The sequence below is a fragment of the Rattus norvegicus genome, chromosome 6 (assembly GCF_036323735.1).
Source record: "Rattus norvegicus strain BN/NHsdMcwi chromosome 6, GRCr8, whole genome shotgun sequence".
NCBI classification, from domain to species: Eukaryota; Metazoa; Chordata; class Mammalia; order Rodentia; family Muridae; genus Rattus; species Rattus norvegicus.
In genome coordinates, this window is record NC_086024.1 from 134,406,807 (window position 1) to 134,432,635 (window position 25,829).

The 25,829-nt window shown below is 39.8% G+C and overlaps 1 long non-coding RNA gene, 22 other non-coding genes and 7 pseudogenes across 22 annotated transcripts; all 30 read left to right on the forward strand.

The window, feature by feature from the left end:
* Positions 1-25,829, forward strand: part of LOC102555254 (uncharacterized) — a 209,357-nt gene that overhangs the window by 57,188 nt on the left and 126,340 nt on the right.
* Positions 66-158, forward strand: LOC120093397 (small nucleolar RNA SNORD113/SNORD114 family; annotated as a pseudogene).
* LOC134479513 (small nucleolar RNA SNORD113/SNORD114 family) lies at positions 963-1,047 on the forward strand. Its single transcript, XR_010052881.1, has one exon. It is a non-coding gene; the product is annotated as a small nucleolar RNA SNORD113/SNORD114 family (small nucleolar RNA).
* On the forward strand, positions 1,851-1,944 carry LOC120093344 (small nucleolar RNA SNORD113/SNORD114 family; annotated as a pseudogene).
* On the forward strand, positions 2,748-2,828 carry LOC120093360 (small nucleolar RNA SNORD113/SNORD114 family). Its single transcript, XR_005486450.1, has one exon. It is a non-coding gene; the product is annotated as a small nucleolar RNA SNORD113/SNORD114 family (small nucleolar RNA).
* LOC134479556 (small nucleolar RNA SNORD113/SNORD114 family) lies at positions 3,634-3,719 on the forward strand. The gene has a single exon (XR_010052924.1). It is a non-coding gene; the product is annotated as a small nucleolar RNA SNORD113/SNORD114 family (small nucleolar RNA).
* Positions 4,521-4,614, forward strand: LOC120093372 (small nucleolar RNA SNORD113/SNORD114 family; annotated as a pseudogene).
* On the forward strand, positions 5,421-5,501 carry LOC134479555 (small nucleolar RNA SNORD113/SNORD114 family). The gene has a single exon (XR_010052923.1). It is a non-coding gene; the product is annotated as a small nucleolar RNA SNORD113/SNORD114 family (small nucleolar RNA).
* On the forward strand, positions 6,307-6,392 carry LOC120093388 (small nucleolar RNA SNORD113/SNORD114 family). The gene has a single exon (XR_005486468.1). It is a non-coding gene; the product is annotated as a small nucleolar RNA SNORD113/SNORD114 family (small nucleolar RNA).
* LOC134479525 (small nucleolar RNA SNORD113/SNORD114 family) lies at positions 7,195-7,284 on the forward strand (annotated as a pseudogene).
* LOC120093361 (small nucleolar RNA SNORD113/SNORD114 family) lies at positions 8,090-8,170 on the forward strand. The gene has a single exon (XR_005486451.1). It is a non-coding gene; the product is annotated as a small nucleolar RNA SNORD113/SNORD114 family (small nucleolar RNA).
* On the forward strand, positions 8,976-9,063 carry LOC134479521 (small nucleolar RNA SNORD113/SNORD114 family). The gene has a single exon (XR_010052889.1). It is a non-coding gene; the product is annotated as a small nucleolar RNA SNORD113/SNORD114 family (small nucleolar RNA).
* Positions 9,866-9,955, forward strand: LOC120093338 (small nucleolar RNA SNORD113/SNORD114 family; annotated as a pseudogene).
* LOC120093356 (small nucleolar RNA SNORD113/SNORD114 family) lies at positions 10,761-10,841 on the forward strand. The gene has a single exon (XR_005486446.2). It is a non-coding gene; the product is annotated as a small nucleolar RNA SNORD113/SNORD114 family (small nucleolar RNA).
* On the forward strand, positions 11,648-11,738 carry LOC134479526 (small nucleolar RNA SNORD113/SNORD114 family; annotated as a pseudogene).
* Positions 12,541-12,627, forward strand: LOC134479531 (small nucleolar RNA SNORD113/SNORD114 family). The gene has a single exon (XR_010052899.1). It is a non-coding gene; the product is annotated as a small nucleolar RNA SNORD113/SNORD114 family (small nucleolar RNA).
* LOC134479534 (small nucleolar RNA SNORD113/SNORD114 family) lies at positions 13,434-13,514 on the forward strand. The gene has a single exon (XR_010052902.1). It is a non-coding gene; the product is annotated as a small nucleolar RNA SNORD113/SNORD114 family (small nucleolar RNA).
* Positions 14,318-14,402, forward strand: LOC134479514 (small nucleolar RNA SNORD113/SNORD114 family). The gene has a single exon (XR_010052882.1). It is a non-coding gene; the product is annotated as a small nucleolar RNA SNORD113/SNORD114 family (small nucleolar RNA).
* Positions 15,213-15,293, forward strand: LOC134479535 (small nucleolar RNA SNORD113/SNORD114 family). Its single transcript, XR_010052903.1, has one exon. It is a non-coding gene; the product is annotated as a small nucleolar RNA SNORD113/SNORD114 family (small nucleolar RNA).
* Positions 16,099-16,186, forward strand: LOC134479522 (small nucleolar RNA SNORD113/SNORD114 family). The gene has a single exon (XR_010052890.1). It is a non-coding gene; the product is annotated as a small nucleolar RNA SNORD113/SNORD114 family (small nucleolar RNA).
* On the forward strand, positions 16,990-17,077 carry LOC120093323 (small nucleolar RNA SNORD113/SNORD114 family). Its single transcript, XR_005486427.2, has one exon. It is a non-coding gene; the product is annotated as a small nucleolar RNA SNORD113/SNORD114 family (small nucleolar RNA).
* Positions 17,880-17,964, forward strand: LOC134479515 (small nucleolar RNA SNORD113/SNORD114 family). The gene has a single exon (XR_010052883.1). It is a non-coding gene; the product is annotated as a small nucleolar RNA SNORD113/SNORD114 family (small nucleolar RNA).
* Positions 18,775-18,855, forward strand: LOC134479536 (small nucleolar RNA SNORD113/SNORD114 family). Its single transcript, XR_010052904.1, has one exon. It is a non-coding gene; the product is annotated as a small nucleolar RNA SNORD113/SNORD114 family (small nucleolar RNA).
* Positions 19,661-19,749, forward strand: LOC120093398 (small nucleolar RNA SNORD113/SNORD114 family). Its single transcript, XR_005486471.2, has one exon. It is a non-coding gene; the product is annotated as a small nucleolar RNA SNORD113/SNORD114 family (small nucleolar RNA).
* On the forward strand, positions 20,553-20,639 carry LOC134479516 (small nucleolar RNA SNORD113/SNORD114 family). Its single transcript, XR_010052884.1, has one exon. It is a non-coding gene; the product is annotated as a small nucleolar RNA SNORD113/SNORD114 family (small nucleolar RNA).
* Positions 21,447-21,527, forward strand: LOC120093382 (small nucleolar RNA SNORD113/SNORD114 family). The gene has a single exon (XR_005486467.2). It is a non-coding gene; the product is annotated as a small nucleolar RNA SNORD113/SNORD114 family (small nucleolar RNA).
* On the forward strand, positions 22,337-22,417 carry LOC134479537 (small nucleolar RNA SNORD113/SNORD114 family). Its single transcript, XR_010052905.1, has one exon. It is a non-coding gene; the product is annotated as a small nucleolar RNA SNORD113/SNORD114 family (small nucleolar RNA).
* On the forward strand, positions 23,224-23,314 carry LOC120093337 (small nucleolar RNA SNORD113/SNORD114 family; annotated as a pseudogene).
* On the forward strand, positions 24,121-24,201 carry LOC134479538 (small nucleolar RNA SNORD113/SNORD114 family). The gene has a single exon (XR_010052906.1). It is a non-coding gene; the product is annotated as a small nucleolar RNA SNORD113/SNORD114 family (small nucleolar RNA).
* LOC120093328 (small nucleolar RNA SNORD113/SNORD114 family) lies at positions 25,006-25,094 on the forward strand. Its single transcript, XR_005486432.2, has one exon. It is a non-coding gene; the product is annotated as a small nucleolar RNA SNORD113/SNORD114 family (small nucleolar RNA).

Sequence of the window (25,829 nt, forward strand, 5' to 3'; positions counted from 1 at the left end):
CCAGCAGTACTAGTGATCAGCTGCTCAATAAATGGAGCACAATTTAGAGCCAGGGGGGATGATGTTGGATCATTGATGACCAAAAAAAAAAAAAAAAAACAACTGGGAGTCCTCTGAGACATCCATGATATCCACAACATTGGGAGTCTGAGGTCCACATCATAATCTATGCACTGCATGCTGGGATACTGGTCAGAGATGTTAGAAATAGACTAATTTGAATAAGGAGTTTACATGTAGATTAATTAAAATTTGGAAATCGTGTCTACTGACACATAATCCCATAAGTAGAGTGCAAATCATTTTGACCAGGTAGATCTGAGCCAGAAACGATGACAGAGGAATCCCCATAAGCCTTGGAAAATCATTGTCTATGTTCATGGTGACGTCAGAGTCATGGGTTTTGATGTGTCAGGAAGAGCCAATCCAAGTGGATTGATAGCTCAAGGAAGGGATTGGATAGAGGAGAAGTGATCAAGGCAGATAGCTGTAAATTATGGATGAGTAAAGAGAATGTTAATCTTTTTGTCATTTTTTTCTGCATTTTACTCTCAGAATAGATACCTCCAAGGTGATCTCCATGTTCTTCCTCAGTCTTGAGGTTTGGGATTCCTGGTTTGTGTAAGCAGAATTGTGAGAGTGTGAGTTCATCCTATTTTCTTCAGAACGATTTTTTTCTTGCATGTATTCCCTCTTCCTGTATGAATTTAGTATCTTGGGAGATCATCTGTAGACAGTGGTTCAATAAGGAACGCATATGAAAATAATATGTTCCATGAACAGATTCCTATGAAGAGTGGGCAATGACAGAGGTAGTGACCACTGCCAAAGATGCTCTAGCGTTTAAAGTCCACTCAAGCATCTGGTAGTTAATGTTAGTTTTCAATGGAAATCTGACCAGCACTACTAGTGATCAGATGCTCAATAAATGCAGCACAATTTAGAGTCTGGGTGGATGATGTTGGATCATTGATGACCAAAAAAAAATCATCTGGGAGTCCTCTGAGACATCCATGATGACCACAACATTGGGAGTCTGAGGTCCACATCATAATCTATGCACTGCATGCTGGGATACTGGTTAGAGATGTTAGATATAGTCCAATTTCAACAAGGAGTTTACATGTAGATTAATTAATATTTGGAAATCGTGTCTACTGATACATAATCCCATAAGTAGAGTGCAAATCATTTTGACCGGGGAGATCTGAGCCAGAAACGATGACAGAGGAATCCCCATAAGACATGGAAAATCATTGTCTATGTTCCTGGTGACATCAGAGTCGTGGGTTTTAATGTGTCAGGAAGACCAATCCAATTGGATTGATAGCTCAAGCAAGGGATTGGATAGAGGAGAAGTATTCAAGGCAGATAGATTAAATTATGGATGAGTAAAGAGAAAGTTAATCTTTTTCTCATTTTTTTTCTGCATTTTACTCTCAGAATAGATACCTCCAAGGTGATCTCCAAGTTCTTCCTCAGTCTTGAGGTTTGGGATACCCGGTTTGTGTCAGCAGAATTGTGTGAGTGTGAGTTCATCCTATTTTCTCAAGAACGATTTGTTTTCTTGCATGTATTCCCTCTTCCGGTATGAATTTAGTATCTTGGGAGAGCAACTGTAGACAGTGGTTCAATAAGGAACGCATACGAAAAAAAATATGGTCCACACCGATTCCTATGAAGAGTGTGTAATGACAGAGGTAGTGACCACTGCCAAAGATGCTCTAGAGTTTAAAGTCCACTCAAGCATCTGGTAGTTAATGTTAGTTTTCAATGGAAATCTGACCAGCACTACTAGTGATCAGCGGCTCAATAAATGCAGCACAATTTAGAGCCTGGTGGGATGATGTTGGATCATTGATGACCAAAAAAAAAAAAAACCAAACATCTGGGAGTCCTCTGAGACATCCATGATGACCACAACATTGGGAGTCTGAGGTCCACATCATAATCTATGCTCTGCATTCTGGGATCCTGGTTAGAGATGTTAGAAATAGTCCTATTTCAACAAGGAGTTTACATGTAGATTAACTAATATTTGGAAATCGTGTCTACTGACACATAATCCCATAAGTAGAGTGCAAATCATTTTGACCGGGTAGATCTGAGCCAGAAACGATGACAGAAATCCCCATAAGACATGGAAAATCATTGTCTATGATCCTGGTGACGTCAGAGTCATGGGTTTTGATGTGTCAGGAAGACCAATCAAATTGGATTGATAGCTCAAGCAAGGGATTGGATAGAGGAGAAGTGATCAAGGCAGATAGCTGTAAATTATGGATGAGTAAAGAGAAAGTCAATCTTTTGTCATTTTTTTTCTACATTTTACTCTCAGAATAGATACCTCCAAGGTGATCTCCATGTTCTTCCTCAGTCTTGAGGTTTGGGATTCCTGGTTTGTGTAAGCAGAATTGTGAGAGTGTGAGTTCATCCTATTTTCTTCAGTATGATTTTTTTCCTTGCATGTAATGCCTCTTCCCCTATGAGTTGATAATCTTGGGAGAGCAACTGTAGACAGTGGTTAAATAAGGAACGCATACGAAAAATATATGTTCCATGAACTGATACCTATGAAGAGTGTGCAATGACAGATGTAATGACCTTTGCCAAAGATGCTCTAGAGTTTAAAATCCACTCAAGCATCTGGTAGTTAATGTTAGTTTTCAATGGAAATCTAACCAGCACTACTAGTGTTCAGCCTCTCAATAAATGCAGCCCAGTTTAGAGCCTGGGGGGGATGATGTTGGATCATTGATGACCATAAAAGATGTGGGAGTCGTCTGAAACATGCATGATGACCACAACATTGCGAGTCTGAGGTCCACATCATAATCTATGCACTGCATACTGGGATCCTGGTGAGAGATGTTAGGAACAGTCTACTTTGAGCATGTAGTTTTAATGTAGATTAAAGAAAAAATTGGAAATTGTGTCTACTAAGACATAATCCCATAGGTAGTGTGCTAATCATCTTTACCGGGTAGTTTCTAAGTCAGAAACGATGACAGAGGGATCCCAATAAGCCATGGAAAGTCATGGACTATGTTCCTGGTGACGTCAGAGTCATGGGCTTTGATGTGTCAGGAAGAGCCAATCCAATTGGATTGATAATTCAAGCAAGGGATTGGATAGAGGAGAAGTGATCAAGGCAGATAGATGTAAATTATGGATGAGTAAAGAGAAAGTTAATCTTTTTGTCATTTTTTTCTGCATTTTACTCTCAGAATAGATACCTCCAAGGTGATCTCCAAGTTCTTCCTCAGTCTTGAGGTTTGGGATTCCCGGTTTGTGTCAGCACAATTGTGAGAGTGTGAGTTCATCCTATTTTCTTCAGAACGATTTTTTTCTTGCATGTATTCCCTTTTCCGGTATGAATTTAGTATCTTGGGAGAGCATCTGTAGACAGTGGTTCAATAGGAACGCCTAAGAAAATAATATGTTCCATGAACCGATATCTATGAAGAGTATGCAGTCACAGAGGTAGTGACCACTGCCAAAGGTGCTCTAGAGTTTAAAGTCCACTCAAGCATCTGGTAGTTAATGTTAGTTTTCAATGGAAATATGACCAGCACTACTAGTGATCAGCTCTTTAATAAATGTAGCACAATTTAGAGCCTGGGTGGATGATGTTGGATCATTGATGACCAAAAAAAATAATCATCTGCGAGTCCTCTGAGACATCCATGATGACCACATCATTGGGATCTGAGGTCCACATCATAATCTATACACTGCATGCTGGGATACTGGTTAGAGATGTTAGATATAGTCCAATTTAGCAAGGAGTTTACATGTAGATTAATTAATATTTGGAAATCGTGTCTACTGACACATAATCCCATAAGTAGAGTGCAAATCATTTTGACCGGGTAGATCTGAGCCAGAAACGATGACAGAGGAATCCCCATAAGCCATGGAAAATCATTGTCTATATTCCTGGATGACGTCAGAGTCATGGGTTTTGATGTGTCAGGAAGAGCCATCCAATTGGATTGATAGCTCAAGGAAGGGATCGGATAGAGGAGAAGTGATCAAGGCAGATAGCTGTAAATTATGGATGAGTAAAGAGAAACTTAATCTTTTTGTCATTTTTTTTTCTGCATTTTACTCTCAGAATAGATACCTCCAAGGTGATCTCCAAGTTCTTCCTCAGTCTTGATGTGTGGGATCCCGGTGTGTGTCAGCAGTATTTTGAGAGTGTGAGTTCATCTATTTTCTTCATTTCGATTTTTTTCTTGCATGTATTCCCTCTTCCATCAAAATTTAGTATCTTGGGAGAGCAACTGTAGACAGTGGTTCAATAAGGAACGCATACGAAAAAAATATGTTCCATGAACCGATTCCTATGAAGAGAGTGCAATGACAGAGGTAGTGAACACTGCCAAAGGTGCTCTAGAGTTTAAAGTCCAGTCAAGCATTTGGTAGTTAATGTCAGTTTTAAATGCAAATCTAACCAGCACTACTAGTGATCAGCGGTCAATAAATGCACCACAATTTAGAGCCTGGGTGGATGATGTTGGATCTTTGATGACCAAAAAAAAAAAAAAAAAACCATCTGGGAGTCCTCTGAGACATCCATGATGACCACAACATTGGGAGTCTGAGGTCCACACCATAATCTATGCACTGCATGCTGGGATCCTGGTGAGAGATGTTAGAAATAGACTAATTTGAATAAGGAGTTTACATGTAGATTAAATAAAATTCGGAAATCGTGTCTACTGACACATAATTTCATAAGAAGAGTGCCAATCATTTTGACCGGGGGGAACTTAGCCAGAAACGATGACAGAGGAATCCCCATAAGCCATTGAAAATCATTGTCTATGTTCCTGGTGACGTCAGAGTCATGGTGGTTTTGATGTGTCAGGAAGAGCCAATCCAATTAGATTGATAGCTCAAGCAAGGGATTGGATAGAGGAGAAGTGATCAAGGCAGATAGCTGTAAATTATTTATGAGTAAAGAGAAAGTTAATCTTTTTGTCATTTTTTTTCTGCATTTTACTCTCAGAATAGATACCTCCAAGGTGATCTCCAAGTTCTTCCTCAGTCTTGAGGTTTGGGCTTCCCGGTTTGTGTCAGCACAATTGTGAGAGTGTGAGTTCATCCTATTTTCTTCAGAACGATTTTTTTCTTGCATGTATTCCCTCTTCCGGTATGAATTTAGTATCCTGGGAGAGCATCTGTAGACAGTGGTTCTTTAAGGAACGCCTAAGAAAATAATATGTTCCATGAACAGATTTCTATGAAGAGTGTGCAATGACAGAGGTAGTGATCACTGCCAAAGATGCTCTAGAGTTTAAGTCCACTCAAGCATCTGGTAGTTAATATTAGTTTTCAATGGAATCTAACCAGCACTACTAGTGTTCAGCTTCTCAATAAATGCAGCACAGTTTAGAGCCTGGGGGGGATGATGTTGGATCATTGATGTCCATAAAAGATGTGGGAGTCGTCTGAAACATGCATGATGACCACAACATTGCGAGTCTGAGGTCCACATCATAATTTATGCACTGCATGCTGGGATCCTGGTGAGAGATGTTAGGAACCGTCTACTTTGAACATGGAGTTTTAATGTAGATTAAAGAAAAAATTGGAAATTGTGTTTACTAAGACATAATCCCATAGGAAGAGTGCTAATCAACTTGACCGGGTAGTATCTGAGTCAGGAACGATGACAGGGGATCACAATAAGCCATGGAAAATCATTGTCTATGTTCCTGGTGACGTCAGAGTCATGGGTTTTGATGTGTCAGGAAGAGCCAATCCAATTGGATTGATAGCTCAAGCAAGGTATTGGATAGAGGAGAAGTGATCAAGGCGGATAGATGTAAATTATGGATGAGTAAAGAGAAAGTTAATCTTTTTGTAATTTTTTTTCTACATTTTACTCTCAGAATAGATACCTCCAAGGTGATCTCCACGTTCTTCCTCAGTATTGAGTTTTGGGATTCCGGTTTCTGTCATTAGAATTGTGAGAGTGTGAGTTCATCCTATTTTCCTCAGAACGATTTTTTTCTTGCATGTATTCCCTCTACCGGTATGAATTTAGTATCTTGGGAGAGCAACTGTAGACAGTGGTTCAATAAGGACCGCCTATGAAAATAATATGTTCCATGAACCGATTTCTATGAAGAGTATGCAATGACAGAGGTAGTGACCACTGCCAAAGGTGCTCTAGAGTTTAAAGTCCACTCAAGCATCTGGTAGTTAATGTTAGTTTTCAATGGAAATATGACCAGCACTACTCGTGATCAGCTCTTTAATAAACGCAGCACAATTTAGAGCCTGGGTGGATGATGTTGGATCATTGATGACCAAAAAAAAAATCATCTGCGAGTCCTCTGAAACATCCATGATGTCCACATCATTGGGAGTCTGAGGTCCACATCATAATCTATACACTGCATGCTGGGATACTGGTTAGAGATGTTAGATATAGTCCAATTTCAACAAGGACTTTACATGTAGATTAATTAATATTTGGAAATCGTGTCTACTGACACATAATCCCATAAGTAGAGTGCAAATCATTTTGACCGGGGAGATCTGAGCCAGAAACAATGACAGAGGAATCCCCATAAGCCATGGAAAATCATTGTCTATATTCCTGGATGACGTCAGAGTCATGGGTTTTGATGTGTCAGGAAGACCCATCCAATTGGATTGATAGCTCAAGCAAGGGATCGTATAGAGGAGAAGTGTTCAAGGCAGATAGATGTAAATTATGGATGAGTAAAGAGAAAGTTAATCTATTTGTCATTTTTTTTTCTGCATTTTACTCTCAGAATAGATACCTCCAAGGTGATCTCCAAGTTCTTCCTCAGTCTTGAGGTGTGGGATCCCGGTGTGTGTCAGGAGTATTTTGAGAGTGTGAGTTCATCTAGTTTCTTCAGATCGATTTTTTTCTTGCATGTATTCCCTCTTCCGGCATAATTTAGTATCTTGGGAGAGCAACTGTAGACAGTGGTTCAATAAGGAACGCATACAAAAAAATATGTTCCATGAACCGATTCCTATGAAGAGAGTGCAATGACAGAGGTAGTGAACACTGCCAAAGATGCTCTAGAGTTTAAAGTCCAGTCAAGCATTTGGTAGTTAATGTTAGTTTTAAATGGTAATCTGACCAGCACTACTAGTGATCAGCTGTTCAATAAATGCAGCACAATTTAGAGCCTGGGTGGATGATGTTGGATCATTGATGACCAAAAAAAAAAAAAAACATCTGGGAGTCCTCTGAGACATCCATGATGACCACAACATTGGGAGTCTGAGGTCCACATCATAATCTATGCACTGCATGGTGGGATCCTGGTGAGAGATGTTAGAAATAGACTAATTTGAATAAGGAGTTTACATGTAGATTAATTAAAATTGGGAAATCGTGTCCACTGACACATAATCCCATAAGAAGAGTGCCAATCATTTTGACCGGGGAGAACTTAGCCAGAAACGATGACAGAGGAATCCCCATAAGCCATGGAAAATCATTGTCTATGTTCCTAGTGACGTCAGAGTCATGGGTTTTGATGTGTCAGGAAGAGCCATCCAATTGGATTGATAGCTCAAGCAAGGGATTGGATAGAGGAGAAGTGATCAAGGCAGATAGCTGTAAATTATGGATGAGTAAAGAGAAAGTTAATCTTTTTGTCATTTTTTTTCTGCCTTTTACTTCCAGGATACATACCTCCAAGGTGATTTCAGAGTTCTTCCTCAGTCCTGAGGTTTGGGATTCCCGGTTTGTGTCAGTAGAATTGCCAGAGTGTGAGTTCATCCTATTTTCTTCAGTTCGATTTTTTTTCTTGCATGTAATGCCTCTTCCCCTATGAGTTGATTATCTTGGGAGAGCAACTGTAGACAGTGGTTAAATAAGGAACGCATACGAAAAATATATGTTCCATGAACTGATACCTATGAAGAGTGTGCAATGACAGAGGTAATGACCTTTGCCAAAGATGCTCTAGAGTATAAAGTCCACTCAAGCATCTGGTAGTTAATGTTAGTTTTCAATGGAATCTAACCAGCACTACTTGTGATCAGCTTCTCAATAAATGCAGCACAGTTTAGAGCCTGGGGGGGATGATGTTGGATCATTGATGACCATAAAAGATGTGGGAGTCGTCTGAAACATGCATGATGACCACAACATTGCGAGTCTGAGGTCCACATCATAATCTATGCACTGCATGCTGGGATCCTGGTGAGAGATGTTAGGAACAGTGTACTTTGAGCATGGAGTTTTAATGTAGATTAAAGAAAAAATTGGAAATTGTGTCTACTAAGACATAAACCCATAGGAAGAGTGCGAATCATCTTGACCGGGTAGTATCTGAGTCAGAAACGATGACAGAGGGATCCCAATAAGCCATGGAAAGTCATTGTCTATGTACCTGGTGACGTCAGAGTCATGGGTTTTGATGTGTCAGGAAGAGCCAATCCAATTGGATTGATAGCTCAAGCAAGGGATTGGATAGAGGAGAAGTGATCAAGGCAGATAGCTGTAAATTATGGACGAGTAAATAGAAAGTTAATCTTTCCGGCCTTTTTTTTTTGCATTTTATTCTCAGAATAGATACCTCCAACGTGATCTCCAAGTTCTTCCTCAGGCTTGAGGTTTGGGATTCCCGGTTTTTGTCAGTAGAATTGTGAGAGTGTGAGTTCATCCTATTTTCTCAAGAACGATTTTTTTTCTTGCATGTATTCCCTCTTCCGGTATGAATTTAGTATCTTGGGAGAGCAACTGTAGACAGTAGTTCAATAAGGAACGCATACGAAAAAAAATATGTTCAAACCGAATCCTTGTAGAGTATGCAATGACAGAGGTAGTGACCACTGCCAAAGATGCTCTAGAGTTTAAAGTCCACTCAAGCATCTGGTAGTTAATGTTAGTTTTAAATGGAAATCTAACCAGCACTACTAGTGATCAGCGGCTCAATAAATGCAGCACAATTTAGAAGCTGGGGGGATGATGTTGGATCATTGATGACCAAAAAAAAAAAAACATCTGGGAGTCCTCTGAGACATCCATGATGACCACAACATTGGGAGTCTGAGGTCCACATCATAATCTATACACTGCATGCTGGGATACTGGTTAGAGATGTTAGATATAGTCCAATTTCAACAATGAGTTTACATGTAGATTAATTAATATTTGGAAATCGTGTCTACTGACACATAATCCCATAAGTAGAGTGCAAATCATTTTGAACGGGGAGATCTGAGCCAGAAACGATGACAGAGGAATCCCCATAAGCCATGGAAAATCATTCTCTATATTCCTGGATGACGTCAGAGTCATGGGTTTTGATGTGTCAGGAAGACCCATCCAATTGGATTGATAGCTCAAGCAAGGGATCGTATAGAGGAGAAGTGTTCAAGGCAGATAGATGTAAATTATGGATGAGTAAAGAGAAAGTTAATCTATTTGTCATTTTTTTTTCTGCATTTTACTCTCAGAATAGATACCTCCAAGGTGATCTCCAAGTTCTTCCTCAGTCTTGAGGTGTGGGATCCCGGTGTGTGTCAGGAGTATTTTGAGAGTGTGAGTTCATCTAGTTTCTTCAGATCGATTTTTTTCTTGCATGTATTCCCTCTTCCGGCATAATTTAGTATCTTGGGAGAGCAACTGTAGACAGTGGTTCAATAAGGAACGCATACAAAAAAATATGTTCCATGAACCGATTCCTATGAAGAGAGTGCAATGACAGAGGTAGTGAACACTGCCAAAGATGCTCTAGAGTTTAAAGTCCAGTCAAGCATTTGGTAGTTAATGTTAGTTTTAAATGGTAATCTGACCAGCACTACTAGTGATCAGCTGTTCAATAAATGCAGCACAATTTAGAGCCTGGGTGGATGATGTTGGATCATTGATGACCAAAAAAAAAAAAAAACATCTGGGAGTCCTCTGAGACATCCATGATGACCACAACATTGGGAGTCTGAGGTCCACATCATAATCTATGCACTGCATGGTGGGATCCTGGTGAGAGATGTTAGAAATAGACTAATTTGAATAAGGAGTTTACATGTAGATTAATTAAAATTGGGAAATCGTGTCCACTGACACATAATCCCATAAGAAGAGTGCCAATCATTTTGACCGGGGAGAACTTAGCCAGAAACGATGACAGAGGAATCCCCATAAGCCATGGAAAATCATTGTCTATGTTCCTAGTGACGTCAGAGTCATGGGTTTTGATGTGTCAGGAAGAGCCATCCAATTGGATTGATAGCTCAAGCAAGGGATTGGATAGAGGAGAAGTGATCAAGGCAGATAGCTGTAAATTATGGATGAGTAAAGAGAAAGTTAATCTTTTTGTCATTTTTTTTCTGCCTTTTACTTCCAGGATACATACCTCCAAGGTGATTTCAGAGTTCTTCCTCAGTCCTGAGGTTTGGGATTCCCGGTTTGTGTCAGTAGAATTGCCAGAGTGTGAGTTCATCCTATTTTCTTCAGTTCGATTTTTTTTCTTGCATGTAATGCCTCTTCCCCTATGAGTTGATTATCTTGGGAGAGCAACTGTAGACAGTGGTTAAATAAGGAACGCATACGAAAAATATATGTTCCATGAACTGATACCTATGAAGAGTGTGCAATGACAGAGGTAATGACCTTTGCCAAAGATGCTCTAGAGTATAAAGTCCACTCAAGCATCTGGTAGTTAATGTTAGTTTTCAATGGAATCTAACCAGCACTACTTGTGATCAGCTTCTCAATAAATGCAGCACAGTTTAGAGCCTGGGGGGGATGATGTTGGATCATTGATGACCATAAAAGATGTGGGAGTCGTCTGAAACATGCATGATGACCACAACATTGCGAGTCTGAGGTCCACATCATAATCTATGCACTGCATGCTGGGATCCTGGTGAGAGATGTTAGGAACAGTGTACTTTGAGCATGGAGTTTTAATGTAGATTAAAGAAAAAATTGGAAATTGTGTTTACTAAGACATAATCCCATAGGAAGAGTGCTAATCAACTTGACCGGGTAGTGTCTGAGTCAGAAACGATGACAGAGGGATCACAATAAGCCATGGAAAGTCATTGTCTATGTTCCTGGTGACGTCAGTGTCATGGGTTTTGATGTGTCAGGAAGAGCCAATCCAATTGGATTGATAGCTCAAGCAAGGTATTGGATAGAGGAGAAGTGATCAAGGCAGATAGCTGTAAATTATGGATGAGTAAAGAGAAAGTTAATCTTTTTTTCATTTTTTTTCTACATTTTACTCTCATAATATATACCTCCAAGGTGATATCCAAGTTCTTCCTCAGTCTTGAGGTCTGGTATTCCCGGTTTTTGTCAGTAGAATTGTGAGAGTGTGAGTTCATCCTATTTTCTCAAGAACGATTCTTTTTCTTGCATGTATTCCCTCTTCCGGTATGAATTTAGTATCTTGGGAGAGCAACTGTAGACAGTAGTTCAATAAGGAACGCATACGAAAAAAAATATGTTCAAACCGATTCCTATGAAGAGTATGCAATGATATAGGTAGTGACCACTGCCAAAGATGCTCTAGAGTTTAAAGTCCACTCAAGCATCTGGTAGTTAATGTTAGTTTTAAATGGAAATCTAACCAGCACTACTAGTGATCAGCGGCTCAATAAATGCAGCACAATTTAGAACCTGGGGTGATGATGTTGGATCATTGATGACCAAAAAAAAAAAAAAAACATCTGGGAGTCCTCTGAGACATCCATGATGACCACAACATTGGGAGTCTGAGGTCCACATCATAATCTATACACTGCATGCTGGGATACTTGTTAGAGATGTTAGATATAGTCCAATTTCAACAAGGAGTTTACATGTAGATTAATTAATATTTGGAAATCGTGTCTACTGACACATAATCCCATAAGTAGAGTGCAAATCATTTTGACCGGGGAGATCTGAGCCAGAAATGACGACAGAGGAATCCCCATAAGTCATGGAAAATCATCGTCTATGTTCCTGTTGACGTCAGAGTCATGGTGGTTTTATGGGTCAGGAAGACCCATCCAATGGGATTGATAGCTCAAGCAAGGGATCGGATAGAGGAGAAGTGATCAGGGCAGATAGCTGTAAATTATGGATGAGTAAAGAGAAAGTTAATCTTTTTGTCATTTTTTTTTCTGCATTTTACTCTCAGAAAAGATACCTCCAAGGTGATCTCCAAGTTCTTCCTCAGTCTTGAGGTGTGGGATCCCGGTGTGTGTCAGGAGTATTTTGAGAGTGTGAGTTCATCTATTTTCTTCAGATCGATTTTTTTCTTGCATGTATTCCCTCTTCCGGCATAATTTAGTATCTTGGGAGAGCAACTGTAGACAGTGGTTCAATAAGGAAAGCATACGAAAAAATATGTTCCATGAACCGATTCCTATGAAGAGAGTGCAATGAAAGAGGTAGTGAACACTGCCAAAGATGCTCTAGAGTTTAAAGTCCAGTCAAGCATTTGGTAGTTAATGTTAGTTTTAAATGGAAATCTAACCAGCACTACTAGTGATCAGCCGTTCAATAAATGCAGCACAATTTAGAGCCTGGGTGGATGATGTTGGATCATTGATGAACAAAAAAAAAAAACATCTGGGAGTCCTCTGAGACATCCATGATGACCACAACATTGGGAGTCTGAGGTCCACATCATAATCTATGCACTGCATGCTGGGATCCTGGTGAGAGATGTTAGGAATAGACTAATTTGAATAAGGAGTTTACATGTAGATTAATTAAAATTGGGAAATCGTGTCCACTGACACATAATCCCATAAGAAGAGTGCCAATCATTTTGACCGGGGAGAACTTAGCCAGAAACGATGACAGAGGAATCCCCATAACACATGGAAAATCATTGTCTATGTTCATGTTGACGTCAGAGTCATGGTGGTTTTATGGGTCAGGAAGAGCCAATCCAAGTGGATTGATAGCTCAAGCAAGGGATTTGATAGAGGAGAAGTGATCAGGGCAGATAGCTGTAAATTATGGATGAGTAAAGAGAAAGTTAATCTTTTTGTCATTTTTTTCTGCCTTTTACTCCCAGAATACATACCTCCAAGGTGATTTCAGAGTTCTTCCTCAGTCCTGAGGTTTGGGATTCCCGGTTTGTGTCAGTAGAATTGCCAGAGTGTGAGTTCATCCTATTTTCTTCAGTTCGATTTTTTTTCTTGCATGTAATGCCTCTTCCCCTATGAGTTGATTATCTTGGGAGAGCAACTGTAGACAGTGGTTAAATAAGGAACGCATACGAAAAATATATGTTCCAAGAACTGATCCCTATGAAGGGTGTGGAATGACAGAGGTAATGACCTTTGCCAAAGATGCTCTAGAGTTTAAAGTCCACTCAAGCATCTGGTAGTTAATGTTAGTTTTCAATGGAATCTAACCAGCACTACTAGTGTTCAGCTTCTCAATAAATGCAGCCCAGTTTAGAGCCTGGGGGGGATGATGTTGGATCATTGATGACCATAAAAGATGTGGGAGTCGTCTGAAACATGCATGATGACCACAACATTGCGAGTCTGAGGTCCACATCATAATCTATGCACTGCATGCTGGGATCCTGGTGAGAGATGTTAGGAACAGTGTACTTTGAGCATGGAGTTTTAATGTAGATTAAAGAAAAAATTGGAAATTGTGTTTACTAAGACATAATCCCATAGAAAGAGTGCTAATCATCTTGACCGGGTAGTATCTGAGTCAGAAACGATGACAGAGGGATCACAATAAGCCATGGAAAGTCATTGTCTATGTTCCTGTTGACGTCAGAGTCATGGGTTTTGATGTTTCAGGAAGAGCCAATCCAATTGGATTGATAGCTCAAGCAAGGTATTGGATAGAGGAGATGTGATCAAGGCAGATAGATGTAAATTATGGATGAGTAAAGAGAAAGTTAATCTTTTTGTCATTTTTTTTCTACATTTTACTCTCAGAATAGATACCTCCAAGGTGATCTCCAAGTTCTTCCTCTGTTGAGGTGTGGGATCCTGGTGTGTTTCAGCAGTATTTTGAGAGTGTGAGTTCATCCTATTTTCTTCAGAACGATTTTTTTCTTGCATGTATTCCCTCTTCCGGCATAATTTAGTATCTTGGGAGAGCAACTGTAGACAGTGGTTCAATAAGGAATGCATACGAAAAAAATATGTTCCATGAACCGATTCCTATGAAGAGAGTGCAATGACAGAAGTAGTGAACACTGCCAAAGATGCTCTAGAGTTTAAAGTCCAGTCAAGCATTTGGTAGTTAATGTTAGTTTTCAATGGAAATCTGACCAGCACTACTAGTGATCAGCTGTTCAATAAATGCAGCACAATTTAGAGCCTGGGTGGATGATGTTGGATCATTGATGACCAGAAAGAAATCATCTGGGAGTCCTCTGAGACATCCATGATGACCACAACATTGGGAGTCTGAGGTCCACATCATAATCTATGCACTGCATGCTGGGATACTGGTTAGAGATCTTAGATATAGTCCAAGGATTTCAACAAGGAGTTTACATGTAGATTAATTAAAATTTGGAAATCGTGTCTACTGACACATAATCCCATAAGTAGAGTGCAAATCATTTTGACCGGAGAGATCTGAGCAAGAAATGACGACAGAGGAATCCCCATAAGCCATGGAAAATCATTGTCTATGTTCCTGTTGACGTCAGAGTCATGGTGGTTTTATGGGTCAGGAAGAGCCAATCCAAGTGGATTGATAGCTCAAGCAAGGGATTGGATAGAGGAGAAGTGATCAGGGCAGATAGCTGTAAATTATGGATGATTAAAGAGAAAGTTAATCTTTTTGACATTTTTTTTCTGCCTTTTACTCCCAGAATACATACCTCCAAGGTGATTTCAGAGTTCTTCCTCAGTCCTGAGGTTTGGGATTCCCGGTTTGTGTCAGTAGAATTGCGAGAGTGTGAGTTCATCCTATTTTCTTCAGTATGATTTTTTTTCTTGCATGTAATGCCTCTTCCCCTATGAGTTGATAATCTTGGGAGAGCAACTGTAGACAGTGGTTAATTAAGGAACCCATACGAAAAATATATGTTCCATGAACTGATCCCTGTGAAGAGTGTGGAATGACAGAGGTAATGACCTTTGCCAAAGATGCTCTAGAGTTTAAAGTCCACTCAAGCATCTGGTAGTTAATGTTACTTTTCAATTGAATCTAACCAGCACTACTAGTGTTCAGCTTCTCAATAAATGCAGCCCAGTTTAGAGCCTGGGGGGGATGATGTTGGATCATTGATGACCATAAAAGATGTGGGAGTCGTCTGAAACATGCATGATGACCACAACATTGCGAGTCTGAGGTCCACATCATAATCTATGCACTGCATGCTGGGATCCTGGTGAGAGATGTTAGGAACAGTCTACTTTGAACATGGAGTTTTAATGTAGATTAAAGAAAAAATTGGAAATTGTGTCTACTAAGACATAAACCCATAGGAAGAGTGCTAATCATCTTGACCGGGTAGTATCTGAGTCAGAAACGATGACAGAGGAATCCCCATAAGCCATGGAAAGTCATTGTCTATGTTCCTGGGGACGTCAGAGTCATGGGTTTTGATGTGTCAGGAAGAGCCAATCCAATTGGATTGATAGCTCAAGCAAGGGATTGGATAGAGGAGAAGTGATCAAGGCAGATAGATGTAAATTATGGATGAGTAAAGGGAAAGTTAATCTTTCTGTCATTTTTTTTCTGCATTTTATTCTCAGAATAGATACCTCCAAGGTGATCTCCAAGTTCTTCCTCAGTCTTGAGGTTTGGGATTCCCGGTTTTTGTCAGTAGAATTGTGAGAGTGTGAGTTCATCCTATTTTCTCAAGAACGATTTTTTTTCTTGCATGTATTCCCTCTTCCGGTATGAATTTAGTATCTTGGGAGAGCAGCTGTAGACAGTAGTTCAATAAGGAACGCATACGAAAAAAAATATGTTCAAACCGAATCCTTGTAGAGTATGCAATGACAGAGGTAGTGACCACTGCCAAAGATGCTCTAGAGTTTAAAGTCCACTCAAGCATCTGGTAGTTAATGTTAGTTTTAAATGGAAATCTAACCAGCACTACTAGTGATCAGCGGCTCAATAAATGCAGCACAATTTAGAACCTGGAGGGATGATGTTGGATCATTGATGACCAAAAAAAAAAAAACATCTGGGAGTCCTCTGAGACATCCATGATGACCACAACATTGGGAGTCTGAGGTCCACATCATAATCTATACACTGCATGCTGGATACTGGTTAGAGATGTTAGATATAGTCCAATTTCAACAAGGAGTTTACATGTAGATTAATTAATATTTGGAAATCGTGTCTACTGACACATAATCCCATAAGTAGAGTGCAAATCATTTTGACCGGGGAGATATGAGCCAGAAACGATGACAGAGGAATCCCCATAAGCCATGGAAAATCATTGTCTATATTCCTGTATGACGTCAGAGTCATGGGTTTTGATGTGTCAGGAAGACCCATCCAATGGGATTGATAGCTCAAGCAAGGGATCGGATAGAGGAGAAGTTATCAAGGCAGATAGATGTAAATTATGGATGAGTAAAGAGAAAGTTAATCTATTTGTCATTTTTTTTTTCTGCATTTTACTCTCAGAATAGATAACTCCAAGGTGATCTCCAAGTTCTTCCCCAGTCTTGAGGTGTGGGATCCCGGTGTGTGTCAGCAGTATTTTGAGAGTGTGAGTTCATCTATTTTCTTCAGATCGATTTTTTTCTTGCATGTATTCCCTCTTCCGACATAATTTAGTATCTTATGAGAGCAACTGTAGACAGTGGTTCAATAAGGAACGCATACGAAAAAAATATGTTCCATGAACCGATTCCTATGAAGAGAGTGCAATGAAAGAGGTAGTGAACACTGCCAAAGATGCTCTAGAGTTTAAAGTCCAGTCAAGCATTTGGTAGTTAATGTTAGTTTTAAATGGAAATCAAACCAGCACTACTAGTGATCAGCTGTTCAATAAATGCAGCACAATTTAGAGCCTGGGTGGATGATGTTGGATCATTGATGACCAAAAAAAAAAAAACATCTGGGAGTCCTCTGAGACATCCATGATGACCACAACATTGGGAGTCTGAGGTCCACATCATAATCTATGCACTGCATGCTGGGATCCTGGTGAGAGATGTTAGAAATAGACTAATTTGAATAAGGAGTTTACATGTAGATTAATTAAAATTGGGAAATCGTGTCCACTGACACATAATCCCATAAGAAGAGTGCCAATCATTTTGACCGGGGAGAACTTAGCCAGAAACGATGACAGAGGAATCCCCATAAGCCATGGAAAATCATTGTCTATGTTCCTGTTGACGTCAGAGTCATGGTGGTTTTATGGGTCAGGAAGAGCCAATCCAAGTGGATTGATAGCTCAAGCAAGGGATTGGATAGAGGAGAAGTGATCAAGGCAGATAGCTGTAAATTATGGATGAGTAAAGAGAAAGTTAATCTTTTTGTCATTTTTTTTCTACATTTTACTCTCAGAATAGATACCTCCAAGGTGATCTCCAAGTTCTTCCTCTGTTGAGGTGTGGGATCCTGGTGTGTTTCAGCAGTATTTTGAGAGTGTGAGTTCATCCTATTTTCTTCAGAACGATTTTTTTCTTGCACGTATTCCCTCTTCCGGCATAATTTAGTATCTTGGGAGAGCAACTGTAGACAGTGGTTCAATAAGGAATGCATACGAAAAAAATATGTTCCATGAACCGATTCCTATGAAGAGAGTGCAATGACAGAAGTAGTGAACACTGCCAAAGATGCTCTAGAGTTTAAAGTCCAGTCAAGCATTTGGTAGTTAATGTTAGTTTTCAATGGAAATCTGACCAGCACTACTAGTGATCAGCTGTTCAATAAATGCAGCACAATTTAGAGCCTGGGTGGTTGATGTTGGATCATTGATGACCAGAAAGAAATCATCTGGGAGTCCTCTGAGACATCCATGATGACCACAACATTGGGAGTCTGAGGTCCACATCATAATCTATGCACTGCATGCTGGGATACTGGTTAGAGATCTTAGATATAGTCCAAGGATTTCAACAAGGAGTTTACATGTAGATTAATTAAAATTTGGAAATCGTGTCTACTGACACATAATCCCATAAGTAGAGTGCAAATCATTTTGACCGGAGAGATCTGAGCCAGAAATGACGACAGAGGAATCCCCATAAGCCATGGAAAATCATTGTCTATGTTCCTGTTGACGTCAGAGTCATGGTGGTTTTATGGGTCAGGAAGAGCCAATCCAAGTGGATTGATAGCTCAAGCAAGGGATTGGATAGAGGAGAAGTGATCAGGGCAGATAGCTGTAAATTATGGATGATTAAAGAGAAAGTTAATCTTTTTGACATTTTTTTTCTGCCTTTTACTCCCAGAATACATACCTCCAAGGTGATTTCAGAGTTCTTCCTCAGTCCTGAGGTTTGGGATTCCCGGTTTGTCTCAGTAGAATTGCGAGAGTGTGAGTTCATCCTATTTTCTTCAGTATGATTTTTTTTCTTGCATGTAATGCCTCTTCCCCTATGAGTTGATAATCTTGGGAGAGCAACTGTAGACAGTGGTTAATTAAGGAACCCATACGAAAAATATATGTTCCATGAACTGATCCCTGTGAAGAGTGTGGAATGACAGAGGTAATGACCTTTGCCAAAGATGCTCTAGAGTTTAAAGTCCACTCAAGCATCTGGTAGTTAATGTTACTTTTCAATTGAATCTAACCAGCACTACTAGTGTTCAGCTTCTCAATAAATGCAGCCCAGTTTAGAGCCTGGGGGGGATGATGTTGGATCATTGATGACCATAAAAGATGTGGGAGTCGTCTGAAACATGCATGATGACCACAACATTGCGAGTCTGAGGTCCACATCATAATCTATGCACTGCATGCTGGGATCCTGGTGAGAGATGTTAGGAACAGTCTACTTTGAACATGGAGTTTTAATGTAGATTAAAGAAAAAATTGGAAATTGTGTCTACTAAGACATAAACCCATAGGAAGAGTGCTAATCATCTTGACCGGGTAGTATCTGAGTCAGAAACGATGACAGAGGAATCCCCATAAGCCATGGAAAGTCATTGTCTATGTTCCTGGGGACGTCAGAGTCATGGGTTTTGATGTGTCACGAAGAGCCAATCCAATTGGATTGATAGCTCAAGCAAGGGATTGGATAGAGGAGAAGTGATCAAGGCAGATAGATGTAAATTATGGATGAGTAAAGAGAAAGTTAATCTTTTTGTCCTTTTTATTCTGCATTTTATTCTCAGAATAGATACCTCCAAGGTGATCTCCAAGTTCTTCCTCAGTCTTGAGGTTTGGGATTCCCGGTTTTTGTCAGTAGAATTGTGAGAGTGTGAGTTCATCCTATTTTCTCAAGAACGATTTTTTTTCTTGCATGTATTCCCTCTTCCGGTATGAATTTAGTATCTCGGGAGAGCAGCTGTAGACAGTAGTTCAATAAGGAACGCATACGAAAAAAAATATGTTCAAACCGAATCCTTGTAGAGTATGCAATGACAGAGGTAGTGACCACTGCCAAAGATGCTCTAGAGTTTAAAGTCCACTCAAGCATCTGGTAGTTAATGTTAGTTTTAAATGGAAATCTAACCAGCACTACTAGTGATCAGCGGCTCAATAAATGCAGCACAATTTAGAACCTGGGGGGATGATGTTGGATCATTGATGACCAAAAAAAAAAAAAACATCTGGGAGTCCTCTGAGACATCCATGATGACCACAACATTGGGAGTCTGAGGTCCACATCATAATCTATACACTGCATGCTGGATACTGGTTAGAGATGTTAGATATAGTCCAATTTCAACAAGGAGTTTACATGTAGATTAATTAATATTTGGAAATCGTGTCTACTGACACATAATCCCATAAGTAGAGTGCAAATCATTTTGACCGGGGAGATATGAGCCAGAAACGATGACAGAGGAATCCCCATAAGCCATGGAAAATCATTGTCTATATTCCTGTATGACGTCAGAGTCATGGGTTTTGATGTGTCAGGAAGACCCATCCAATGGGATTGATAGCTCAAGCAAGGGATCGGATAGAGGAGAAGTTATCAAGGCAGATAGATGTAAATTATGGATGAGTAAAGAGAAAGTTAATCTATTTGTCATTTTTTTTTTCTGCATTTTACTCTCAGAATAGATAACTCCAAGGTGATCTCCAAGTTCTTCCTCAGTCTTGAGGTGTGGGATCCCGGTGTGTGTCAGCAGTATTTTGAGAGTGTGAGTTCATCTATTTTCTTCAGATCGATTTTTTTCTTGCATGTATTCCCTCTTCCGACATAATTTAGTATCTTATGAGAGCAACTGTAGACAGTGGTTCAATAAGGAACGCATACGAAAAAAATATGTTCCATGAACCGATTCCTATGAAGAGAGTGCAATGAAAGAGGTAGTGAACACTGCCAAAGATGCTCTAGAGTTTAAAGTCCAGTCAAGCATTTGGTAGTTAATGTTAGTTTTAAATGGAAATCAAACCAGCACTACTAGTGATCAGCTGTTCAATAAATGCAGCACAATTTAGAGCCTGGGTGGATGATGTTGGATCATTGATGACCAAAAAAAAAAAACATCTGGGAGTCCTCTGAGACATCCATGATGACCACAACATTGGGAGTCTGAGGTCCACATCATAATCTATGCACTGCATGCTGGGATCCTGGTGAGAGATGTTAGAAATAGACTAATTTGAATAAGGAGTTTACATGTAGATTAATTAAAATTGGGAAATCGTGTCCACTGACACATAATCCCATAAGAAGAGTGCCAATCATTTTGACCGGGGAGAACTTAGCCAGAAACGATGACAGAGGAATCCCATTAAGCCATGGAAAATCATTGTCTATGTTCCTGTTGACATCAGAGTCATGGTGGTTTTATGGGTCAGGAAGAGCCAATCCAAGTGGATTGATAGCTCAAGCAAGGGATTGGATAGAGGAGAAGTGATCAAGGCAGATAGCTGTAAATTATGGATGAGTAAAGAGAAAGTTAATCTTTTTGTCATTTTTTTTCTGCCTTTTACTCCCAGAATACATACCTCCAAGGTGATTTCAGAGTTCTTCCTCAGTCCTGAGGTTTGGGATTCCCGGTTTGTGTCAGTAGAATTGCCAGAGTGTGAGTTCATCCTATTTTCTTCAGTTCGATTTTTTTTCTTGCATGTAATGCCTCTTCCCCTATGAGTTGATTATCTTGGGAGAGCAACTGTAGACAGTGGTTAAATAAGGAACGCATACGAAAAATATATGTTCCATGAACTGATCCCTATGAAGGGTGTGGAATGACAGAGGTAATGACCTTTGCCAAAGATGCTCTAGAGTTTAAAGTCCACTCAAGCATCTGGTAGTTAATGTTAGTTTTCAATGGAATCTAACCAGCACTACTAGTGTTCAGCTTCTCAATAAATGCAGCCCAGTTTAGAGCCTGGGGGGGATGATGTTGGATCATTGATGACCATAAAAGATGTGGGAGTCGTCTGAAACATGCATGATGACCACAACATTGCGAGTCTGAGGTCCACATCATAATCTATGCACTGCATGCTGGGATCCTGGTGAGAGATGTTAGGAACAGTGTACTTTGAGCATGGAGTTTTAATGTAGATTAAAGAAAAAATTGGAAATTGTGTTTACTAAGACATAATCCCATAGAAAGAGTGCTAATCATCTTGACCGGGTAGTATCTGAGTCAGAAACGATGACAGAGGGATCACAATAAGCCATGGAAAATCATTGTCTATGTTCCTGTTGACGTCAGAGTCATGGTGGTTTTATGGGTCAGGAAGAGCCAATCCAAGTGGATTGATAGCTCAAGCAAGGGATTGGATAGAGGAGAAGTGATCAAGGCAGATAGCTGTAAATTATGGATGAGTAAAGAGAAAGTTAATCTTTTTGACATTTTTTTTCTGCCTTTTACTCCCAGAATACATACCTCCAAGGTGATTTCAGAGTTCTTCCTCAGTCCTGAGGTTTGGGATTCCCGGTTTGTGTCAGTAGAATTGCCAGAGTGTGAGTTCATCCTATTTTCTTCAGTTCGATTTTTTTTCTTGCATGTAATGCCTCTTCCCCTATGAGTTGATTATCTTGGGAGAGCAACTGTAGACAGTGGTTAAATAAGGAACGCATACGAAAAATATATGTTCCATGAACTGATACCTATGAAGAGTGTGCAATGACAGAGGTAATGACCTTTGCCAAAGATGCTCTAGAGTTTAAAGTCCACTCAAGCATCTGGTAGTTAATGTTAGTTTTCAATGGAATCTAACCAGCACTACTAGTATTCAGCTTCTCAATAAATGCAGCACAGTTTAGAGCCTGGGGGGGATGATGTTGGATCATTGATGACCATAAAAGATGTGGGAGTCGTCTGAAACATGCATGATGACCACAACATTGCGAGTCTGAGGTCCACATCATAATCTATGCACTGCATGCTGGGATCCTGGTGAGAGATGTTAGGAACAGTGTACTTTGAGCATGGAGTTTTAATGTAGATTAAAGAAAAAATTGGAAATTGTGTTTACTAAGACATAATCCCATAGGAAGAGTGCTAATCAACTTGACCGGGTAGTGTCTGAGTCAGAAACGATGACAGAGGGATCACAATAAGCCATGGAAAGTCATTGTCTATGTTCCTGGTGACGTCAGAGTCATTGGTTTTGATGTGTCAGGAAGAGCCAATCCAATTGGATTGATAGCTCAAGCAAGGTATTGGATAGAGGAGAAGTGATCAAGGCAGATAGATGTAAATTATGGATGAGTAAAGAGAAAGTTAATCTTTTTGTCATTTTTTTTCTACATTTTACTCTCAGAATAGATACCTCCAAGGTGATCTCCAAGTTCTTCCTCAGTCTTGAGGTTTGGGATTCCCGGTTTTTGTCAGTAGAATTGTGAGAGTGTGAGTTCATCCTATTTTCTCAAGAACGATTTTATTTCTTGCATGTATTCCCTCTTCCGGTATGAATTTAGTATCTTGGGACAGCAACTGTAGAGAGTAGTTCAATAAGGAACGCATACGAAAAAAAATATGTTCAAACCGATTCCTATGAAGAGTATGCAATGATACAGGTAGTGACCACTGCCAAAGATGCTCTAGAGTTTAAAGTCCACTCAAGCATCTGGTAGTTAATGTTAGTTTTAAATGGAAATCTAACCAGCACTACTAGTGATCAGCGGCTCAATAAATGCAGCACAATTTAGAACCTGGGGGGATGATGTTGGATCATTGATGACCAAAAAAAAAAAAAAAACATCTGGGAGTCCTCTGAGACATCCATGATGACCACAACATTGGGAGTCTGAGGTCCACATCATAATCTATACACTGCATGCTGGGATACTGGTTAGAGATGTTAGATATAGTCCAATTTCAACAAGGAGTTTACATGTAGATTAATTAATATTTGGAAATCGTGTCTACTGACACATAATCCCATAAGTAGAGTGCAAATCATTTTGACCGGGGAGAACTGAGCCAGAAACGACGACAGAGGAATCCCCATAAATCATGGAAAATCATTGTCTATGTTCCTGTTGACGTCAGAGTCATGGTGGTTTTATGGGTCAGGAAGACCCATCCAATGGGATTGATAGCTCAAGCAAGGGATTGGATAGAGGAGAAGTGATCAGGGCAGATAGCTGTAAATTATGGATGATTAAAGAGAAAGTTAATCTTTTTGACATATTTTTTCTGCCTTTTACTCCCAGAATACATACCTCCAAGGTGATTTCAGAGTTCTTCCTCAGTCCTGAGGTTTGGGATTCCCGGTTTGTGTCAGTAGAATTGCCAGAGTGTGAGTTCATCCTATTTTCTTCAGTATGATTTTTTTTCTTGCATGTAATGCCTCTTCCCCTATGAGTTGATAATCTTGGGAGAGCAACTGTAGACAGTGGTTAATTAAGGAACCCATACGAAAAATATATGTTACACGAACTGATCCCTATGAAGAGTGTGGAATGACAGAGGTAATGACCTTTGCCAAAGATGCTCTAGAGTTTAAAGTCCACACAAGCATCTGGTAGTTAATGTTAGTTTTCAATGGAATCTAACCAGCACTACTAGTGTTCAGCTTCTCAATAAATGCAGCCCAGTTTAGAGCCTGGGGGGGATGATGTTGGATCATTGATGACCATAAAAGATGTGGGAGTCGTCTGAAACATGCATGATGACCACAACATTGCGAGTCTGAGGTCCACATCATAATCTATGCACTGCATGCTGGGATCCTGGTGAGAGATGTTAGGAACAGTCTACTTTGAACATGGAGTTTTAATGTAGATTAAAGAAAAAATTGGAAATTGTGTCTACTAAGACATAAACCCATAGGAAGAGTGCTAATCATCTTGACCGGGTAGTATCTGAGTCAGAAACGATGACAGAGGAATCCCCATAAGCCATGGAAAGTCATTGTCTATGTTCCTGGGGACGTCAGAGTCATGGGTTTTGATGTGTCAGGAAGAGCCAATCCAATTGGATTGATAGCTCAAGCAAGGGATTGGATAGAGGAGAAGTGATCAAGGCAGATAGATGTAAATTATGGATGAGTAAAGAGAAACTTAATCTTTTTGTCATTTTTTTTCTACATTTTACTCTCAGAATAGATACCTCCAAGGTGATCTCCAAGTTCTTCCTCAGTCTTGAGGTTTGGGATTCCCGGTTTTTGTCAGTAGAATTGTGAGAGTGTGAGTTCATCCTATTTTCTCAAGAACGATTTTTTTTCTTGCATGTATTCCCTCTTCCGGTATGAATTTAGTATCTCGGGAGAGCAGCTGTAGACCGTAGTTCAATAAGGAACGCATACGAAAAAAAATATGTTCAAACCGAATCCTTGTAGAGTATGCAATGACAGAGGTAGTGACCAGTGCCAAAGATGCTCTAGAGTTTAAAGTCCACTCAAGCATCTGGTAGTTAATGTTAGTTTTAAATGGAAATCTAACCAGCACTACTAGTGATCAGCGGCTCAATAAATGCAGCACAATTTAGAACCGGGGGGATGATGTTGGATCATTGATGACCAAAAAAAAAAAAAACATCTGGGAGTCCTCTGAGACATCCATGATGACCACAACATTGGGAGTCTGAGGTCCACATCATAATCTATACACTGCATGCTGGATACTGGTTAGAGATGTTAGATATAGTCCAATTTCAACAAGGAGTTTACATGTAGATTAATTAATATTTGGAAATCGTGTCTACTGACACATAATCCCATAAGTAGAGTGCAAATCATTTTAACCGGAGAGACTTGAGCCAGAAACGATGACAGAGGAATCCCCATAAGCCATGGAAAATCATTGTCTATATTCCTGGATGACGTCAGAGTCATGGGTTTTGATGTGTCAGGAAGACCCATCCAATGGGATTGATAGCTCAAGCAAGGGATCGGATAGAGGAGAAGTTATCAAGGCAGATAGATGTTAATTATGGATGAGTAAAGAGAAAGTTAATCTATTTGTCATTTTTTTTTCTGCATTTTACTCTCAGAATAGATAACTCCAAGGTGATCTCCAAGTTCTTCCTCAGTCTTGAGGTGTGGGATCCCGGTGTGTGTCAGCAGTATTTTGAGAGTGTGAGTTCATCTATTTTCTTCAGATCGATTTTTGTCTTGCATGTTTTCCCTCTTCCGACATAATTTAGTATCTTATGAGAGCAACTGTAGACAGTGGTTCAATAAGGAACGCATACGAAAAAAATATGTTCCATGAACCGATTCCTATGAAGAGTGTGCAATGATAGAGGTAGTGAACACTGCCAAAGATGCTCTAGAGTTTAAAGTCCAGTCAAGCATTTGGTAGTTAATGTTAGTTTTAAATGGAAATCA